The sequence below is a fragment of the Equus przewalskii genome, chromosome X, assembly GCF_037783145.1.
Source record: "Equus przewalskii isolate Varuska chromosome X, EquPr2, whole genome shotgun sequence".
In the NCBI taxonomy this organism is placed as follows: domain Eukaryota; kingdom Metazoa; phylum Chordata; class Mammalia; order Perissodactyla; family Equidae; genus Equus; species Equus przewalskii.
Genome location: NC_091863.1, coordinates 70,616,323 through 70,637,772, shown reverse-complemented (window position 1 = coordinate 70,637,772; position 21,450 = coordinate 70,616,323). Strand labels below are relative to the sequence as shown.

Below are 21,450 nucleotides of genomic sequence, written 5' to 3'. Positions count from 1 at the left end.
TAAAACTATAATCACTAAGTACAGAACTTTCTTCAGTTCTGTGAGTCATTATAAGGAATTAGAAAATCTAATGAGGAGTCACGGGAGCACTCAAATTTATAGCTGGTAGGTCAGAAGTACAGGCAGCCCCTGCAACTTGTGACTAGTGTCTGAAGTGTGATCAGTCTTGTGATGCTGAGTCCTTAAACCTGTAGAGTTTGATGCTTACTCCAGTTAGTTATTGTCAGATGTAATTGAATTGTTGTATATCCAGTTGGTGTCAAAGAACTGGAGACTTGATTGTTTAGAAAACCAAACACTAGCTAATATGAAACAAATACTCTAGTTAACTAATTAACTAATGTAATGGTTTTTAATTTTCAGATTACAAATTCAAGTATATAAAACATCTGATAGCAGACATTTATTTTTAGTCAATTCAGAGTAAATTCAGACAATTCAGACTTTTTTGAAGTCGATTTAACATCTTCCTCCCAGAGTTGCATCTGTCATATATCAGATTAAAAACACCAACAATTGCAAGATGCACCATTATTTTATGTATCTCTAGGGGAAAAATGCTGAAAATTAAACACAATGCTATTCTATCACTTATGACTTTTTTACACTTATTTTAAAACGTTTTTAGACCTAATTAGACATAATTTTTATCATATATCACTCTTACGGATACATTAACAAGGAAAATACAAGCAAAATAAGTTAGTTATGGTAATTCAAAACCTACTTTCTATTTTACAGTCCCAATCTTCTTGTTTACATTTTACCTCAGAATTATCAAAATTTATTTTTTTCATGTGATATTTTCCTTGCCATCAAGAGCTTTGTTGATGCAGAATTTCACAGAAGAATCCATAAAAAAGCTATGAGCATCAGTTTGGGGCTCTTATGCCAGCTTTAAAATTACATAGAGCTGGATCACTTTGATTTCCACTTTAGGAATGTTGCTGGATAATTTGGTATAACACGTCTCTCATTCCCTCCCCACTAATATTCGGTTTCTAAGGGTAAAACACTTCACTATGAGGTAAAAACACTTCAGTATGGTCGCAAGCCTTTGACATCCATTCCACATGTGTTGGTGATGCTTTTGATATAAGCACAGTTCAGGCAATGACTACTGTGTTATGATTGCCACCTGGACAACACCGATTGTAATATGCCTTTGATTACAAGCTACATCTTAATTTTTGATATGTAAAAATGTGAGAAAATTGCATCTTAGAATCTACAAAAATTGTAAGAGGTCTAATACAATATCAAGATCCATGGTGGTGGTGACTAGATTTGACGGAATAATTATATAGTCAACTATTTTTCATGGCAAAGCTGCCTGGAACCCCGTAGTTTCCTCATGTCTCTAATAAAACACTTTAAAGTATCTGCAACTATGTTCTCTTTCTTTCTCCTCTTTGAAGTAACTTTAATATCGCTCTTGGAGGAAACACAAAATGTTTGGATATTCATCCTGTAGATTCTGGGGAAATTCTATATTTTTTCTCAAGTCATTTTATCTTAAACAAGCCAAAAATTATATTTCTTCTCTATTTCTTGTCCTACTTTGCATCAGGGGATGCCACAAGACTTGGAACCTCTTGCAGGCTTTACTCAAAAATTAGACACAGATATCCTTTACTCTAGAATCCCACAGACAGAGTGGTAGTTTCTTTTCTTTTCTTTTTTTTTTTTTTTTGGTGGGGTAGATAGGCCCTGAGCTAACATCTGTCACTTATCTTTTTTCTTTTCCTTCTTCTTCTTCTCCCCAGAGCCCCTCAGTTCATAGTTGTATATCCTAGTTGTAGGTTCTTCTAGTTCTTTTATGTGGGACACCACTTCAGCACGGCTCGATGAGTGGTACTAGGTCCACACCCAAGATCCGAACCAGTGAACCCCAGGCCGCCAGAGCAGAGCATGTGAACTTAACCACTCAGCCAGTTGTGGTTTCTAATGCTCCTTTACCAAGTCTTCATCTGGAGAGTGGGAGAGCATAGTATCTTCTAGCAAGGACACATACTAACAACCTTCTACTCTTCTTATTTCCCTTATCCAGAGAAATTTCATCTCTTCTGAAGCAATAAAACTAACTTATATGATAATGATTTCTTCAAAATCTATTGTTCAAGCCAAAATTTTATACGCAGTCCTCCAGAGCCTTGGTTTTTGATACTCAAAATCACAGACTTTGATATTTTGAAGTATGTTTTTCAGAAACTATTATTCATGTCCCAAATCTTATTTATTTCTCTTTGCAGTCCTAATGTAAAAACATACATTAATATAGGTGACAATTGGTTACCTGTGCTATTACCCAAATAACATTATCCAGAAACAAGGAATATCTTTATCGTGTGTAAGAATATTATCCTACCCTATTAATTTTGTCTGGTATTAATTTGAACCATGTGAAGTGGCTGTATTTGTAGGCCAAAAATGGCAAAACCAAGCAATTTCATAAGATTTAGCTTAATATTGTAACTTAACTATTAGTACCACAGTTAAGAAAATGACTCTATTTTTAACATGGCTCTCCTGGAAAGCTTACCTTGTTATATTGGTAATGGAAATTTAAGACCAAGAATAAGGATTGGAGAGGTCTTCTTGAGTGTAATCAGGGATTTGTAGTATCCCTCAAACTCCAATATGTGGATGTGGATTGCCTACACTGTCTTTTTTCATCTTCCCTATGTCTATTCGTGCTTATAGATAAAAAAAGTCTATGTATCATTCCTGAAATCTATGTTTCAGTTGGAACTGGCCCCCACATCTGCTTCAAACAGAACACTACTTTTTAAAATCTGTTATACATTAAATTTTCAAGTAAGCTTTATTTTGAATAAATTTCCACTTCTAATATTTTTTTAAAGGAAAAGAAACTTGTACGAGAAAAGAACATGTATAGACTCTTTGGTCATATAAGTCCAGAGTGAGTAGGTAACTTGCCTGAAGGAAGAAAGTCATTCACTTAATCAGATGGAAAATGGGGACTTATAATCAGTTCTCTTTATTCTTATTTAACAGCTTATTCCAATATCCAAGAATAAGAATAGTTCCTTGACTGATAAGAGGATTATTGGCAACTGGGGAGATGGAAAATACATAGGAAAAAAAAATGAGTTAAATATAGTGTGGATCCTGCCTGAAATTCATTGGCTAATTTAAGTTCTACCACTTGTGACATTTCCAAGAACCCCAGTGCACAGTGACTTTGTGACTCAGCTATTACAGATATAGTGCTATGCAACAAGCTACTCCCAAACTCAGTGGCTTGCCAAAATAAATGTTTATTCTCATAATCATAGGTCTGTTGTTTGTCTGATATAGGACGGGCTCAGCTGGGTAGCTATTCTTCAGACTAGACAGCCCTGTTTCAGGTTGTGGTACTGGATTCAGGTTGTGGAGTGAACTCAGTTTTGGGTTTGGAATCAGGTTGTAGACTGAATTCAGATCTGCTTGATATGTCTCTTAGCTTCCTTGGGCCAGCAACTACCAAGGACATGTTCTTGTCATGGTGAAAGAAAAGAAGGCAAGAAGTCAAGCCAAACTGTGTAAGCATATTTAAGGATTTTGCTCATATCTCATATGCTAACAGCTCATTAGCCAATACAAATCCCTTGGCTAAGCCCAATATCAATGTGCTGGGGAAGTATTCTCCAACCCCAGTGAGAGAGCAAAGTTACATGTCACATTGTACAATTATATAATCCCATTACAGAGAAATAAAAGCTTGGAATCAGTAATCCACTTTACCACAGATCTTTTTCTTTTTTAAAGATCCTATAATCTTTATTTGTTTTAGTTCTATGATGCCTAACGTTCTCACTTACCTTTTAAAAAATAATAATAGACATTCAAGGTAATACCTCAGCAAATGTGTGGCAGAAATGAGAATAAATTAAAATCTCTGGTTCCAAAGTTGATTATCATAACTACTATGACATAGTGTCACTTTTGTCAGCAAATCATAAACTCATTGAAAGTTTTAACTTCTTTAATAACTAGCATAATATCTTGCAGAAAGAATTAACATAACCAATGTTTGTTGGTAGCTTTAAATTCTGTTTGAACCACTGAAAGCAACTAGATACCGGAATACAGGCTCTGTATATTGGTCAGCATCCAATTAGCAGACACATACTATATTGATTCCTTTAAGAGAGAATATAATATAAAGAAATCCTAGCAGGTATTAAACAGTAAAGGTAAAAGAAGGCTCTGAGGTGTCATAAAGATAGCAACTGCAGGGAGTAGCTACCATCCCCACAGCTCAGGAAACAGAAATGAAGTGTTTGAAATGATGAAAACCTAGAAACTTGGAGGAGTGTCCCCATGAAGCTGGGGTTAGACTGTGGAGGATGGGTTGATACTTAGCTGGTGCTGGTACCTCTGAAAGAGCGGAATAAGCCTGGTTACAGAAATGTGAAAACAGCAACTTGGAGCCAATTTGATGTTACTACAATCAACGCCACTGCCAGGGTGGAAAACATTGCTGTGGTATTTGGAAACAAAACAAGTGTTACTCTTCTTCCTTCTGCAGCTCTTCAGAATCTCTCTCTCTCTGTCTCTCTCTTTGTCTCTCTCCCTCTCTCTCACTCCTTATTAGCAGTGAATATAAAGGAACACGCTGGCAATGAAGCAATGGATTTGCAGAGTCAGCCACAGCATCAGAACACACAATATAGCCGGGTGGATTTGAAACTGAGAGATGGCATTTTAATAATCTTTCCTTCTGACTCAAAACCACAACATATTTATTTCGATTATAACTTAAAAGTTATCAGACTTTCATTTTTAAGTGTCTACCACAACAAGTAATGGAAATGAAAAGTTTACTTTGTTTGAGGAAGTGCTAACTCCTGAGATTGAAAGAATAGCTTTTTATTAAAATTAAAATTTAAAATTTAGTGCAAATTGTTATAGATACTCTTTCATATTTTTTTAAAGTACTATACGCTTTACCACTGCCCTCTGCTGAGGTCATTATCCTGATTCCAAACCCAAACCTGAGTTCATTATCAGAGCACAATAAATATAGGGGATTAGGGCACCCTTGAATTTGGGGTACCATAAATCCTAAAGGCTGCAAGCCTGCACTGTGGTTATGATAAACAGGAACTTATAATAAACAGGAAAATATTTTCTTTCACATGAAGCCTCTGTCTTCTAGTTTTTGGAATGACCTTGGGTAAATCTTTTATGAGGAAATCCTTCTCCGCTCAATTATGATGGCGGTAAAATTATGCTTCTGAATTAAATGAAATGAATGTGTTGCCTTTATTGTAAATAAAACATTTTTTCGTTTTAAAACGACAAGAAAACATGTGAACCCTTCCTTTTCTCTTGGTGCTAGTCATTGGTATGACAAATAATTCCAAAATGCTGAAGATGGCACAGGTATGTTTTATTACGATTTTAGAGCTATTCTCTGATTATTTATGACTATATTCTAGTAGCCATAAAGCAGATGCTAATTGGTGAATTCAATAAAACATCAACCAAATTCTCTGGAAAAGGCAGTAAATAACTAAATTACATTTAACAGCTGTACAATTCAAGAGATTTAGCTATCTAAAACTGTCATATTCCTGTGGAAAAGAAGTAAGACAGAACTGTGGCCATGCCATAATTTCCTGACAGGCTTTAGAGATAATTGAAATAGTCTCTTCTGTCATTTTATAAAAGATGTTTGACTCTTCAAGTAAGTTCAGAATTCAAATGGTATTTGGAAGGTTTTTAAGGGATGAGTAAAATGTCATACCTGTGTGCTCTGTGTGTGTACCCCTTTTTTACTCTAAAGACAGCGAATATAGTTTCCTGGAAGAAAAAAAGATAATAAAAATAACTGAAAGTAAGTTGGTAAGATTTTGTGAAAACAACTCTTCTGAGAAGTGTAAATGAAAATAACTTTTATGCCCTGAAGGCTAAAATGTCATATGGAACCAATCGTACTGAAGAATCTGAAGAATTAATTCAGGCTGAGTCAGGTTCCCTGTTAGGACACACTCTCCTTACCCAGATAAGTCATTTATTGTCAGTGATTCAAATGGTGGTCCCTAATTAAGCTTACTCATATTTCCACCAATCTTTTATAATTTTATCAAAGCTAGTCACAAAAACTACCCGTAGTAATTCTGACACATACATTTCAGATTATTATGAATTGACTAAATAGAAAATAAGCATTACTATATTAAGATTCATCTGATGTTTTATATATACCACATATTTCTTCTTTAATAATTGGCCGACTGCTGTCTCTTTCAAAGTCTCTCTGAATTATTCCACTTATTCTTCACTCCTTTGACGTGATGACTAAACCTTTCCTAATCTGGAGGTTGAGTTCATGGTTATTATATTAAACACAAACTTTTGACTAGTTATATTGTCTTTGCAGTGCTTCTCAAAATTTAATGTACACACAAATCACTTGGAAATCTTGATAAATTACAGAACCTGATTCAGGAGTTTGAGATAAAACTTGAGTTTTTTTTGTTTTTAACAAGCTTCCGTGTACTGTTAATGTTGCTGGCTGGAGAACCACACTTTGGGTAGCAAAGTATTTGAGAACTGATTCCAGACTCTTTTTCTTTTTTAATGTCTTCTGGGGATAACATAGATGAATTCCTAAAATTTACTCTCGTGCATGCATGTACTCAGTCTCTCTCATACACACACACAAAATTGTGGTAGCTAAATTGTATTTTATTCTTGTGCAATCAAATCTTATCCAGACCTCATTAACCTATATATACAGATAAGGGCCACAGGAAAATTAAGAAGCCAAATGTCACTGGCTTTTGATCCTACCTATTCACACAGTATAGTATTAACCTATGAATTGTCCCACAAATACTTCTGGAGTGTACAAAATTGTCTAATATGAATACAAGAAACTCTATTTCTACAGTGTATTGATTCTGTTCAATTCTTTGATGAACATCTACCTGTTGGTCATCATTATCTCTTGCTGCCCTAAAGCAATGGAGTCTTCAAGATGAAAAACCCACAGTGTCCCATGTTGCACTAAGGAACAGTGCCTCTGTTCCTCTTTTTTGCATGCAAAGTATCAGAGTGACACCATCGTATTTCTGCTTGTATCCCAGTATTTCATAGAACTTTTAGTGTTAGATGGCTATCAGTTTAGGCTTAGAGTATTCTTATACTCTAGAGAATTTGTACCTAAGTCTAACAGGGACTTAGGCTGAGAAATTAAGTCAAGTGGTAAATAATATGAGATATTCATAATGTCCCCCTAATAATGATAATAAAAGCTCGTTATTTGATCAGGATAGTCACACATAGTTGTTCTTCCATAAAATATATATATATCCTAGGATAACCCTTAGCACCTCTACTCAAATGGACTTCTATTCACCATTTTGCTAACAGTTCCCCAGACAAACTCACACAACATTAAGTCTCAGGCCATGAATAATCTGGCATCGCAAGTTGAAATTAAAATTACTACCACCTGTTCTTTAGATACCAATTTACTACCTCCAAAATAATGGACATAGTGATGCCTCCTTCAAAACATCTCTGATGAACTTATCCTTAACATTTTCTTTATTCCTTCAGCATGCTTACTAACTGATTCGTTATCTTAATATCACTTTCATGATAATTAATTAATTTTCAAATATGGGTCATTTCCCTTTGTTTGCCTTCTTTAAAATAGTGGGTAGCACGCATAACTATCATTATTACGTGTGCTTTATTTCTTTACTGAGATATAATTGACATATAGAATTGTGTAAGTTTAAAGTGTTGATTTGATACATTTATATACTGCAATATGATTATCATCATAGCATTAGCTCACACATCTATCATATCACATAGTTATCATTTCTTTTTTGTTGTGAGAACAATTAAGATCTAGTCTCTTGGTAACTTTAAAGATTATAATACAGTATTGTTAGTTATAATCACTATGTTTTGCATTAGGTCTCCAGGACTTCTTTATCCACCAGTTGCAAGCTTGTCCACTTAAACAGCATCTCCCCAATTCCAGCAAGGCACAGACCCTAGTAACCACCATTCTACTCTCTGTTTTTATGGATTTGGATGTTTTTATATTCCCCATATAAGTAATATACAGTACCTGTCTTTTTCTGTCTGACTCTTCTAACTTAGCATAATGTCCTTGAGGTCCATCCATGTTCTTGCAAATGGCAAGATGTCTTTCCTTCTCATGGCTAAATATTATTCCATTGAGTATATATATATATATATACTTTATTCATCTTCTTTATTCATTCATCTCTTGAATACTTTGGTTGGTTCCATATCTTGGCTGCTGTGAATAATGCTACAATAAATATGGGAATGTGGATATCTCTTTGATATTCTATTTCCTTTAGATATATACCAGAAGTGGAAATGTTGGATCATATGATACTTCTACTTTTAATTTTTTAAGGAATCTCCAGGCTGTTTTCCATAGAGGTTAAACCAATTTGCATTCCATCAACAGTGAAAATGTTTTCCATTTTCTCCACATCCTGACCAATACTTATCTATTATCTTCTTGTTAACAGTCATTCTAACAGGTGTGAAGTAAAATTTCATTGTGGTTTGGATTTGCATTTCCTTGATAATTAGTTATGTTGAGCATCTTTTCATATACTGTTGGCCATTTGGATACTTTCTTTGGAAAAAGGCCCATTTTTAAATCAAATTGGTTTTTCTGTATTGAGTTGTATGAGTTCCTTGCATATTTTGGTATTTGCTCCTTATGTGATTGGTGGTTTACTAATATTTTTTCCCATTCCATAGGCTGCCTTTTCATTTCTTTGTTGGTTTCCTTTGCTGTGCAGAAGTTTTTTGTTTGATGTAGCCCCACTTACTGATTTTTGCATTGTTGTTTGTGCTTTTGGTGTCATATCTGAAAAAGTCATTGTCAAGAACTATGTTGTGAGACAATAGAAAGTATCTAATTCTCTACCCCTGGTTCCGGGCACAGAGCTCCTGACACCCTTGTAATTTCCGACAAAATAAGAGGACTAGGAGGATCTTTTTTTCTAATATTTGTTCTTTGACCCCAGTTCCTGACACAGGGATTCTGAAACCCTTGTAATTTTGTGGGCGATAGCAGCATCTTTTGTTCTAAAGAGGCAACTTTCGGTGGGCTCTTGGATGGCCCTTTGATGGGGGCTGGTCACCAGAAAGACCATGCCATGATTATCAGTTTGGAATTTCAGCCCCACTCCACCTTCTCCAGAGAGAGGAGAGGGGCCAGAAAAGGAGTTAATGATTGATCACGCCTCCCAGGACCCTCCCAGACCTTGCCCCATGTATCTCTTCTTTTGGCTGTTCATCTGTATCCTTTATCATATCCTTAAATAAACTGGTAAATGTAAAAAGTGTTTCTCCGAGTCCTGTGAGCCATTCTAGCAAATAATCAAACCCAAGGAGGAGGAGGTCATTTATAGCCAAGTTGGACAAAAATTGTGGGTAACTTGGGGACATCCTACTTGTGATTGACATCTGAAGTGGGGGGCAGTCTCATGGGACTGAGTCTACAACCTGTGGGATCTGATGCTGTCTCCAGGTAGACAGTATCAGAGTTGAGTTAAGTTGTAGGATAGCCCCCTGGTGTCACAAAATTGTTTGGCATAGAGAAATAAACCCATACATCTGGTGTCAGAATGGCTGTGAATATGATAGTAGTGTGAAAGTAAAGGAGAAACACAGGAGGCAGATTGAAATGAATTTTTTTAACTCAAATGTCAAGGAAATTTTTCCCTATGTTTCATCCAGGAGTTTGATGGTATTAGGTCTTAAGTTTAAGTATTTAATCCATTTTGAGTCAATTTTTGTGATGAGTGTAAGATAGGAGTCCAGTTTCATTTTTCTGCATGTGGTTATCCAGTTTTCCCCTTATCTTTTGTGGAAGACACTGTCCTTTTCCCATTGAGCATTCTTGGCTTCCTTGTCAAATACTAGTTGACTGTATATGCAGAGGTTTATTTCTGAGCTCTCTATTCTATTTCATTGGTGCATGTGTCTATTTTCCTTCCAGTATCATACTGTTTTAGTTATTGTAGCTTTGTAGTATACATAGTTTGAAATCAGAAAGTGTTATGCCTCCAGCTTTGCTCTTCTTTTTCAAGATTGCTTTGGCTATTCAGGGTCTATTTTGCTTCCATAATAATTTTAGGACTGCTTTTCTATTTCCGTAAAAAATGCCACTGGAAAATGATAAGGATTGCAATGAATCTATAGATGGTTTTGGGTAATACGGACATTTTAAAAATATTAATTTTTCTGATCCATGAGCACAAGGATACCTTTCCATTTGCTTACCTTCGATTTCTTTCATCAAAGTCTTGTAGTTTTCATTGTATAGATCTTTCACTTCCTTGATTAAATTCATTTCTAAGTATTTAATTGTTTTTGGTGATATTGTAAATGGGATAGTTTTCCTTATTTCTTTTTCAGATGTTTTGTTGTTAACATATAGAAACACAACTGATATTCTGTATGCTAATTTTATATCCTGCAACTTACTGGATTTATTGATTCAAATCCAGTTTGATTTGATCAAAAACAGTTTTTAGATTGAATCTTCAGGATTTTCTATATATAAGATCATATAATCTGCAAATAATGGAAAATTCACTTCGTCCCTTTTTGTTTGGATGCCTTTTATATCTTTGTTATGCCTAATTGCTCTGACTAGGACTTCCAGTACTATGTTGAATAAGGGTGATGAGAATGGACACAGCTGTTTTCTTACTGATTTTAGAGGAATAACTTAGTTTTTCACCATTGGGTCTCTTAGCTATGGGTTTGTCTTATATGGCCCTTATTAAGTCGAACTATGTTCCTTCTATAAGCAATTTGTTGAGGATTTTTATCATGAAAAGATTTTATATTTTGTCAAATGCTTTTTATGCATCTATTGAGATGATCATGTAATTTTTGTTTCATCTTATTAACGTAGTACATTGCATTTATTGATTTGCATATGTTGAACCCTCCTTGCACCCCAGGGATAAATTCCACTTGATCTTGGTGTATAATCCTTTTAATATGTTGTTGAATTTGTTTTGCTAATATTTTGTTTAGAACTTTTGCATTTATATTCACCAGAAATATTGACCTATAATTTTCTTTACTTGTAGTGTCTTTATCTGGCTTTGGTATTAAGGTAATGCTGGCCTCATAAAATGAGTTTGGAAGTGTTCCCTCATCTTCAATTTTTTGAAAGATTTTGAGAATGATTGGCATTAATTCTTCTTTAAAGGTTTGGTAGAATTTACCGGTGAAATCATCTGGTCCTGAGTTTTTCTGTGTTCAGTTTTTTGATTACTTATCCAGTCTTCTTTCTCATTATTGGTCTGTTCAGATTTTCTATTTCTTCCTGAGTGAGTCTTGGTAGGTTGTATTTTTCTCAGTACTTATCCATTTCTTCTAGGTTATCCAATTTGTTGAAATATAATTGTTCACAATCTCTCATGATCCTATGTACTTGAATTGTATCAGTTGTAATGTCTTCTCTTTCATTTTTTGTTTGCGTGATCCTCCTCTCTTTTCTTCTTAGTCTAGGTAAAGGTTTGTTAGTTTTGTTTATCTTTATGAAAAACCATCTCTTAGTTTCGTTGATTTTTTTCATTGTTTTTCTGATGTCAATTTCATTTATTTCTGCTCTGTTCTTTGCTGCTTCCTTTTTTCTGCTAGTTTTGGGCTTAGTTTGTTCTTTTTATAGTTCTTTGAGATGTAAAACTCTTTTCTTATTTAAAAAATTTTCATATTATTGAAAAGAGAATACACACTTGCACACACAGACACAAACAATTCCTATCTGCTGGAAAGGTTTGAAAAATGCTTGCTAATTGAACCGTAGTGAAATGATGTGATATAAATAGATGCTGAAATTTTATTCGGCTAGGAATTTTTAATAAAATTCCAGAAATCCAAAGTCTGATCATAGGCATACATATGGCAAGCTCTGTTATATTATATAAATAATACGGTATTTTGCATTGGCTTAAAGTGGCAGCTGTAACAAAGCTCTGTGCAGGATGCTGATGTTCACTAAATATGAGAAGAGAAACGGTGAGCACTTTGTTCCATAGAAGTTTTTCATCTTTAACACATATAATAGTTCTTCTCTTTGTAGTAATCAACTCAGAGTTGCAAAAGCGTCATTCCATTTAGTGCTTTCTGTGAATAACTTTTCCTTTCCTTACAATACTATCTATAAAGGAAATGGAAATAAATTCAGGACATTGATATCTCACTCTCTCTTTCTTATCACCACCTGAAGCCCCCATGCTGTTTATGTTTCTAGACTCATGATTCATCATTCTTTCTTTTGTAAAAATACCCCTACCGTGTGTCAACTGAAAGTGACTGATTTATTTTCTGACTTGAAGAAAGACACATTGTATTTTAATTCAAAATTATGGTGTTATTTGAAATGACAGGTGCAAAAATGGTAGGGGAACGCTTTGTTGCCTGAACGAATGTGAGATGTCATTTTGTGGAACATATTAAATTTTCATTGTGTTTTTTAGAGCGTACTTTTTGTGTATACCATTTAAACTTATATTTCCCTGATGTGAAACTTTAATACATTATTTCTGATGCTATTAATATGTATAAGAAAGTTTTGAAAATGTATATCTTTATATCATGTATTCTCTTCAATTTCAAATTGCACAGGCATATTTCTTAGTATATGATATCAATTTTTATCAATTGGAAATTATTGCAGCATCATAAATATTTAGATAAGGTAGCATTCTACACAGGAACAATATAAAATTAATTATGCTGAGAAAACAGAAAAATATTCTATTTAAATATGAACTTAGGAAATAGTAATTCTTTTCATGTGTTTTTCCATAGAATTTTGTTCTGTTCTTATTTTAGATATTTATAACTCTCTATGTAGCTCCTTCATATTTGAAATAAGGAAATAGTAATTTCAGCAGACCTTTGATATTTGTGTCCAATAAGTTTGGAGACTTTTGTGAGTATTCCAGTTCATTAATATTATTGTAGCATAGAATGTAAGACCCGAAACCATGAGAGTTCTAGAAGAAAACATAGGCAGTATGCTCTATGACATTGGTCTGAGCAGCATATTTTCAAGTCCCATGTCTGACTGGGCAAGGGAAACAAAAGAAAAAGTGAACAAATGGGACGACATCAAACTAAAAAGTTTCTGCACAGCAAAGGAAACATCAACAAAATGAAAAGACAACCTAACAACTGGGAGAAGATATTTGCAAACCACATATCAGATAAGGGGTTAATATCCAAAATGTACAAAGAACTCATACAGCTCAACAACAAAAAAACCAACAATCCAATTAGAAAATGGGCAAAAGATCTGAACAGAGATTTCTCCAAAGAAGAAATACAGGTGGCCAACAGGCATATGAAAAGATGCTCAACATCATTAGCTATCAGGGAAATGCAAATCAAAACTACAATGAGGTATCACCTCACTCCTGTCAGAATGGCTATAATTAACAAGACAGGAAACAACAAATGCTGGAGAGGGTGTGGAGAGAAGGGAACCCTTGTTCACTGCTGGTGGAGTGCAAACTGGTGCAGCCACTATGGAAAGCAGTTTGGAGTATCCTCAGAAAATTAAGGATAGATCTACCATATGGTCCAGCTATTCCACTGCTGGGTATTTATCCAAAGAACTTGAAAACACAAAGGCGTAAAGATACTTGCACCCCTATGTTCATTGCAGCATTATACACCATAGCCAAAACTTGGAAGCAACATAGGTGCCCGTCAAGGGACGAATGGATAAAGAAGATGTGGTATTTATACATGATGGACTACTACTCAGCCATAAGAAATGACGAAATCTAGCCATTTGTGACAACATGGATGGACCTTGAGGGTATTATGCTGAGTGAAATAAGTCAAAGGGAGAAAGTCAAATACCATATGATCTCACTCATAAGTAGAAGATAAAAACGACAAAAAAAACCCACATAGCATTGGAGATTGGACTGGTGGTTACCGTTGGAGAAGGGGGGAGGGGGGAAGGCAAAAGGGGTGATTAGGGTCACATGTGAGGGGATGCACTATAATTAGTGTTCGGGTGGTGAACATGATGTAATGTATCCAGAATTTGAAATATGATGCACATCCGAAAAAAATAAAAGTTATTAAAAAACAAATATTATTGTAGCCTATAAGATCTCCCATAAAATAAAATAATTATTGAAAAGTTTGGACATTACTTGCAGATCATTTTTACTCAATTCTTCTATTATGAGCAGAACAAACCTGATTATTTCTCCTTGAGCTCTTCACTGTAGACATATTTTCATTCTGTACATAATTTAATTTTAGACATATTCTCTCCATGAATCTTATTTCATGTACAAAAAATGACTGTTTTTACACTGTAATAATTTGTCTGTTTAAATGATAAGTACTAATATTAGGCTTTCATTTCAGTATTTTTCTCCAAGCAACAAAATTTCCAACAGATCCAGAAAGAAAATGTAAATGTCAAGCAAAGTAAAACCAAACATTATTGAAGCGTAGATGCCAAAGCAAGCTTTATGTTCACTCATTAGATAAGATACTCATTTCAATATACTTACTTGATAGCATTTAGAATGAAATTTGTGATTCATAAACATCAAATATTATATTGCATGACAAGTGCTTAGTATATGAATAAGTGTTAACTAGCCTTGTTGTATAACATTAAATAGTTTTACTTACTGTTGGACTTATTAGGGGTTTTAATATGGTAAAGAATATCCATAGGAAGAGAAAGGAAGGAAGGAAAGAAGGAAGAAAGGAAAGGAGGAGGGAAGGAAGAAAGAAAGAGAAGGAAATAAAGAAAGAAAAAAGTTTTGTTGCACACTCCTTAAAAGCTGCCAGAAAAATGTGCACAAAATAATGGCACACCAAGAGTAGTTGGAAAGGTTGAACTGGGATACAGGTTTAGTGTACTCTACATGGAAGTGAATTCAGAGATCTCATGGTTACACTGGTGGCCTGTTACATATGCAGACTCATGTAATATTACATGTTCTGTATTTAAACTAAATTTTATTATTTCTTCTTAATTAAATTATTTTTTCATGAATATTTGTGTTTGTGGCTATGATTTTATGTTGCACACATAATGCAGACATATTTTCTGCTAGCATAAGTGTTCATTTTTTCTTTTGCCATCAGATTTTTAAAATTTGAGACTATTTTTTAGAGCAATTTTAAATTCACAACAAAATTGAGAGAAAGGTACTTCGATTTTCCCTATGCTCCTTGTTCCCACATATGCATAGCCCCTTCCATTAACACCTGTCATCAGAGGGTACGTTTTTTAAACTTGATGAGCCGACATTGAAAGATCATATCATCCAAAGTCTGTAGTTTACCTTAGCGTTCACTCCCGGTGTACGTGCTATGGGTTTGGACAAATATATAATGACACGTATTGATCATTATAGTATCATACAGAGTATTCACTGACCTAAAAAATGTCTGTGCTCTGCCTATTCGTCTTTCTCCCTCTTTTCCCCACAACTCCCAGCAGACACTGATCTTTTTACTGTCTCCATAGTTTTGCTTTTCCCAAATGTCATAAAGCTGGAATCACATAGCATGTAGCCTTTTCGAATTGGCTTCTTTCACTTAGTAATATTCATTTAAAGTTCCTCTGTGTCTTTTCATGGCTTGATAGCTCATTTATTTTCAGCATTGAATAATATTCCATCATCTGAATGTACCACTCTTTATTTATCCATTCACTTACTGAAGGACAATTTGGTTGTGTCCATGCTTTGGCAATTATGAATAAAGTTTCTATAAACATTGTGTGCAGAATTTTGTGTGAACATACTTTCAATTCCATTGGGTAAATATCAAAGAGTGTGATTGCTAGGTCGTGAGGTAAGAGTATGTTTAGCTTTGTAAGAAAGTATTAAACTCATCCAATATGACTGGATCATTTTCCACTCCCACCAGCAATGAATGAGAGTTCTTCTTGTTCCACATTCTCACCAGGATTTGGTGTTGCCAGTGTTTTGTGTTTTGACCATTCTAATAGACATATGGTGGTATCTCATTGTTTTAATTTGAATTTCCCTGATGTTGATGTGGTGCATCTCTCCATATGCTTATTTGACACATTTATATTTTCTTTGGTGAGTTGTCTTCTAAGGTATATGACCTAATTTTTACATCGAGTTATTTGTTTTCTTCATGTTGAGTTTTAAGAGTTCCTTGTATGTTTTTACTAACAGTTCATGATTAGATGTGTCTTTTGCAGAGATTTTCTCCTAGTGTGTGGCTCGTCTTCTCAGTATTTTCACATTTTCTTTCACAAAGCAGACATTTTTAATGAAGTCCAGATTATCAGTTATTTTTTCATGCATTGTACCTTTGATGTTTTGTCTAAAAATTTACCACCATACCCAAGGTCATCTAGGTTTTCTCTTATGTTCTATGCTAAGAGTTTTAAATTTTGCACTTTACATCCAGGAGTGTGATACATTTTAAGTCAATTGTTGTAAAAAGTATAAAGTCTGTGTCTGGATTCATTTTTTTTGCATGTGAATGTCCAGTTGTTCCATCACCATTTTGTTGAAAAGACTATCTTTGCTCCACTGTATTGCCTTTGCTCTTTTGTCAAAGATCAGTTGACTATATTTATTTGGGTCTACTTCTGGGCTCTCTATTCTGTTTCTTTGATCTATTTGTCTTTTCTTTCACCAATAGCACACTGTCTTGATGACTGTAGCTTTATAGTGAGTCTCAAAGTCAGGTTGTGTCAGTCATCCAATGTTGTTCTTCGCCTTCAATATTTTCTTGGCTATTCTGGGTCTTTTGCTTCTCCCTATAAAGACTAGAATCAATTTGGCTATAAGCATAAAATAATTTTATGGGATTTTGATTGGAATTGCATTGATTATATAGATCAAGTTGAGAAGAACTGACATCTTGAGAAAATTGAGTTTTCCCGTCCATGAACATAGAATATCTCTTCATTTACTTAGTTCTTATTTGATTTCTCTCATCAGAGTTTTTCGTTTTCCTTATATAGATTTTGTTCATATTTTGCTAGATTTATACTTAAGTATTTCATTTTTTTGGGTGCTAATGTAAATAGCACTGTGCTTTTTATTTTAAATTCCACTTATTTATTGCTGATATATAGGAAAGCGATTGGCTTTTATATATTAACATTTTATCCTGCAACCTTGCTTTAATAGCTTCTTGGTTCTGAGAGGTTTTTTTTCCCTTGATTCTTTCATATTTTGTACATTGACAATCAGGTCATATGCAAAAAAAGACAGTTTTATGTCTTCGTTCCAAATCTATATATCCTTTCTTTGCCTTATTACATTATCAGGGACATCCAGCAAGATGTTGTAAAGTAGTAGTAAGAGGGCACATCCTTTTTTTGTACCTGATCTTAGTGGCAATGCTTAGAGTTTCTTATCAGTAAGTATAATGTTTGCTGTAGGTTTTTTGTAGATAGTCTTTATCAAGTTTAGAAATTTTCCCTCTAACCCTAGTTTATTGAGAATTTTTATCATGAATGGATCTTGGAATAAGAGTTCTTTTGAAAAATGTTTTATTTCCTATGGTGCAATTTAATATATCAATTATTTCATGGCATTCTGGAAAGACCACCATGACATCCAGATTCTGTGATACCTGAACCAGTTGGAGAAACTATTTCTCAGGACATGAAGGGCTATGGAAAGGATTTAAGTAGGAGAATGACATGAACGTATTTTCACTTTTGAAAGATTTTTCTGGATCCACCTTGGGAAAAAAATTGGAGTGGAGGGCAATTAATGCAATTTGCATTTGGGAGTCATCACACTGTTGCAGCAGTTCAAGCAAGAAATGATAGTGTGAGTGACATGGGAGTAGAATGGCACAGAGGGAATAGAGTCCATGTTAAAAAAGGTTACCCAGTAGGAGCTTTGTGTGCCTTGCTAAGGACGCTGAATTGCAATCCATAGAGAATAAAGTCTTTGAAGCTGTGTTTCTTAATTGGTAGTACCTTATTCAGCTGCATCAGTGTCACCTGTAGTGCTTCTTACGAACGTAAAATCCTAGATCCCCTCTCATAACTGCTGAATCAGAATCTCTGTATGACAGAAGAAATATGGGTTTGTAACAAACTTTCCATGTGGTTCTGAGGCACATCAAAACCTGAGAACCATTGTATGAATAGTTACTGAGCAGTGGCATGACACAGTGTAATCTGTTTACACAGATCACTTGAGTCATCATATAAAGAACTGATTGAATGAGGGCAAGACTAAAGACAGGAAGATTAGTTAGAAGGCTACTGAAATAGTCTTAGACTGATTTTATACATTGGGCAAGAGCCAAAACTCAAGAGAGGGCTGGACTTACAGTCCGCATCATGACATACTAGTTGTCCTTATAGCCTGATTTGGACATGCAAATTTAGACAAGTGATATAATTTTCTATTTCCTCAACTAATTATTGTTTTTTAAAATTAGTCCTCAGTGGTCTTCTCAGAGTCACAGAGTTAATATAAAATGCTTAATCATGTAAAGTACATTTAACACCTACATATCTAGGACACTGCACTAGGATTGTGAGAGGTAAAAAGAAATATAAGGTATGACTTCTGTTCTCAAGGAACTTACTAACTGAGGAGACTATATATATATATATATATATATATATTTCCTTTTTTTGCCTTGTTGTATTAGCAAGGACATCCAGTAAGATGTTGAAAAGTAGTAAGAGGATACGTCCTTTCCTTGTGCCTGATCTTAGTGGAGATGTTTTGAGTTTCTTATCATTAAGTATAATGTTTGCTGTAGGTTTTTGGTACATAGTCTACAGACAGTATAATATATATATATATATATATATATATATATATATGCACACACACACATATACATTAAAAGTCAAATACCAAATACCAAAAATACATCATTAGACAGTATCCAATGTGTGGTATACACAACAAATACTAATGTTCTACTTCTTAACCTGGTAGTGTTTATGCTTGCTTTCTAAATATTGATTTTGCTGTATCCTTTTGTTTTTTAGAACTTGTTTGAATTTTTATATTTCACAAGAAAAGAATGCTAAAAAAGACAATAAGTTCTATGTGTTGAGTGGCATTAATCAACAGCCCACAGACATGACACAGAATCAAAAGACAAAGTTCTTTACACAATCGCTTTGCAGTCCTCCACAGATGAGTCACAAGGACTATGAGAGGGTTAAAATAAGAAGATACAGAGATGAAAAAGAGGGTAATGTCATCTTGGTGAGATACTAGCTTAATCATCACCACCATCAGTCATGGATTGACTAGGATGACGTCTCTGATTCTTGCTGATCTCTCAACACATTGCATTTTTATACTGATTTGTCTTTGTACCCATACATATGTGCACACATACATGCATGCATGCACAAACACACACATGCATACACCTAACCATCTCATTCCAAAACAGGTTTTGTGGGTCAATAAGTTAGGAACATAACATCAGGATCAAAAGAGAGAATTCAAATATACTATTTCTAGGAGGGTGATATAATTCCTGTGATTAAGCTTTAAAGGTGATATTTTAGCTTCCTGGAAACCATACCAAAAGGAAAAATACTAGCTGGCATGGTTTTGTGTATTTCCTGTGCACAAAGGCCACTAAGTGATTTATTAATCTCACAAATATTAATTGTATGTCTACTGTGTGTCAAGTCTTAGACTAGGTGCTGGAGATCATACAAATACTAGAAGCTCAACAAACTTGAGGTGGGATAAACCCAAAGGGACTCTCACTGAGACACACTATAATCAAACTGTGGAAAGTCAAAGACAAAGAGAGAATCTTCAAAGCAGCAAGAGAAAACTAACATCATGTACAAGAGGTCCTGTGTAAGAATATAAGCAGATTTCTCACCAGAAACCTTGCACACAAGAAGGCACTGTGATGATATATTTAAAGTGTTGAAAGAAAAACCTGTTAAATAAGACTCCTATATCCAGAAAAGTATCCTTCAAAAATGAGGGAGAAATTAAGACATTTCCAGATAAACAAAAGCTGAGGGAAGGGGCAGTCCTGTAGGCTAGTGGTTAAGTTTGGTGCACTCCACTTTGGTGGCCTAGGTTCTGGCACAAATTCAAGGACAAAACTCAGAGTGTCTTAATGAAGGTTGGATAACCAAAAAAATGACTAATCAAGATTCTACTGTACATGTGATATTGATGACAGAATCCCACAAAGTTTAGTTCTCACCAAGAACCCTACAAGACTAGAAGAAAATCTCTGTGGTCTTATCAAAGGAGGAGCTGCCAAATTTCAGATACTAACAGACTTTTATATGATACTATGTAGATTTTCCTTAGGAAAAAGATGCTCAACATGACACAATATCATTGACAACTGTAAGCTGGTTACAAATGAATGTCAAAAAATGTTACTGAAGCTAAATAAAAAAACATTATGCTATTAAAATTGATCTTAATCTAACTTTAGAAGGGAAGTACCCTTGTATGATAGAAGGGTATACTAAATCACATGATTTTCTTTTTGAAAAGACTTTACCAAAATCTAAGCTTAAAGAAATGACAGCAGAATCTGACATTATGCTCAAAGAAAGATGTGAAATTTTCTTTGATAAGTTCTAAGAAAACAGTATCCCTATATTTATATTTTCAGCTGGTATTGGTGATATGTTATAGATGGTATCCATCAAGGTGGTATTTATCATCCAGATGTCAAAGTAGCCTCAACTTCATGGATTTTTATGAAAATGGGATTCTCAAAGGATTTAAAGAACTATTTCATATAATTAACAAAATGATGATGGTGCCATGAAAAAATAGGATATTTCAATCAAATAAAAGATAATACTAACATAATTCTGCTGGGAGACTCCCAAGGAAACTTAAGATTGGCAGATAGTGTTCCATCTAGACACTCCAGAATAAACACATACTGAAGTTTGGATATCTAAATGATAGAGTGGATGAGCTTTTAGAAGAGTACATGGATTGTTATGGTTTTAGTAAAACATGAGTCATTGGAGGTAGCCAACTCTATCTCACAGAATAGTATATAAACAAGCATTCTCCAAGAAGACCACTGTCCTGTGGGTCCAACTGATGCAAGAACTGCTCATTTATTTATCTTGCTGAAAGACTCTTATTTACAACATACTCTTGCTCTTTAAGTTTTTCCTTTACATTCTGGAAGTATTTTCAGACATGTCGTATCCATCAAATGCAAGCTCCTTTTTCTCCACCTCTCTCAACACACTTTTTATCATATTTTTAACAGATGAAAAAAAAGCTTAAAAGCAAAATTGGAGAAATAATTCCCTACTTTACAAAGTGAATTTTGTAATTTAATGTCATCAAGAAGTTTTTTAGGACTCTTTTTACATTGACAAATTTGTAGAAGTTTAAAAAAGAAGTGTTACGAAGCAGCAAAATAATGTGC

General features: G+C 34.4%; 1 pseudogene; it reads left to right on the top strand.

The window, feature by feature from the left end:
- Positions 1 to 20,177: 20,177 nt before the first annotated feature.
- Positions 20,178 to 21,070, top strand: LOC103540523 (cytosolic 5'-nucleotidase 3A pseudogene; annotated as a pseudogene).
- Positions 21,071 to 21,450: the final 380 nt, after the last annotated feature.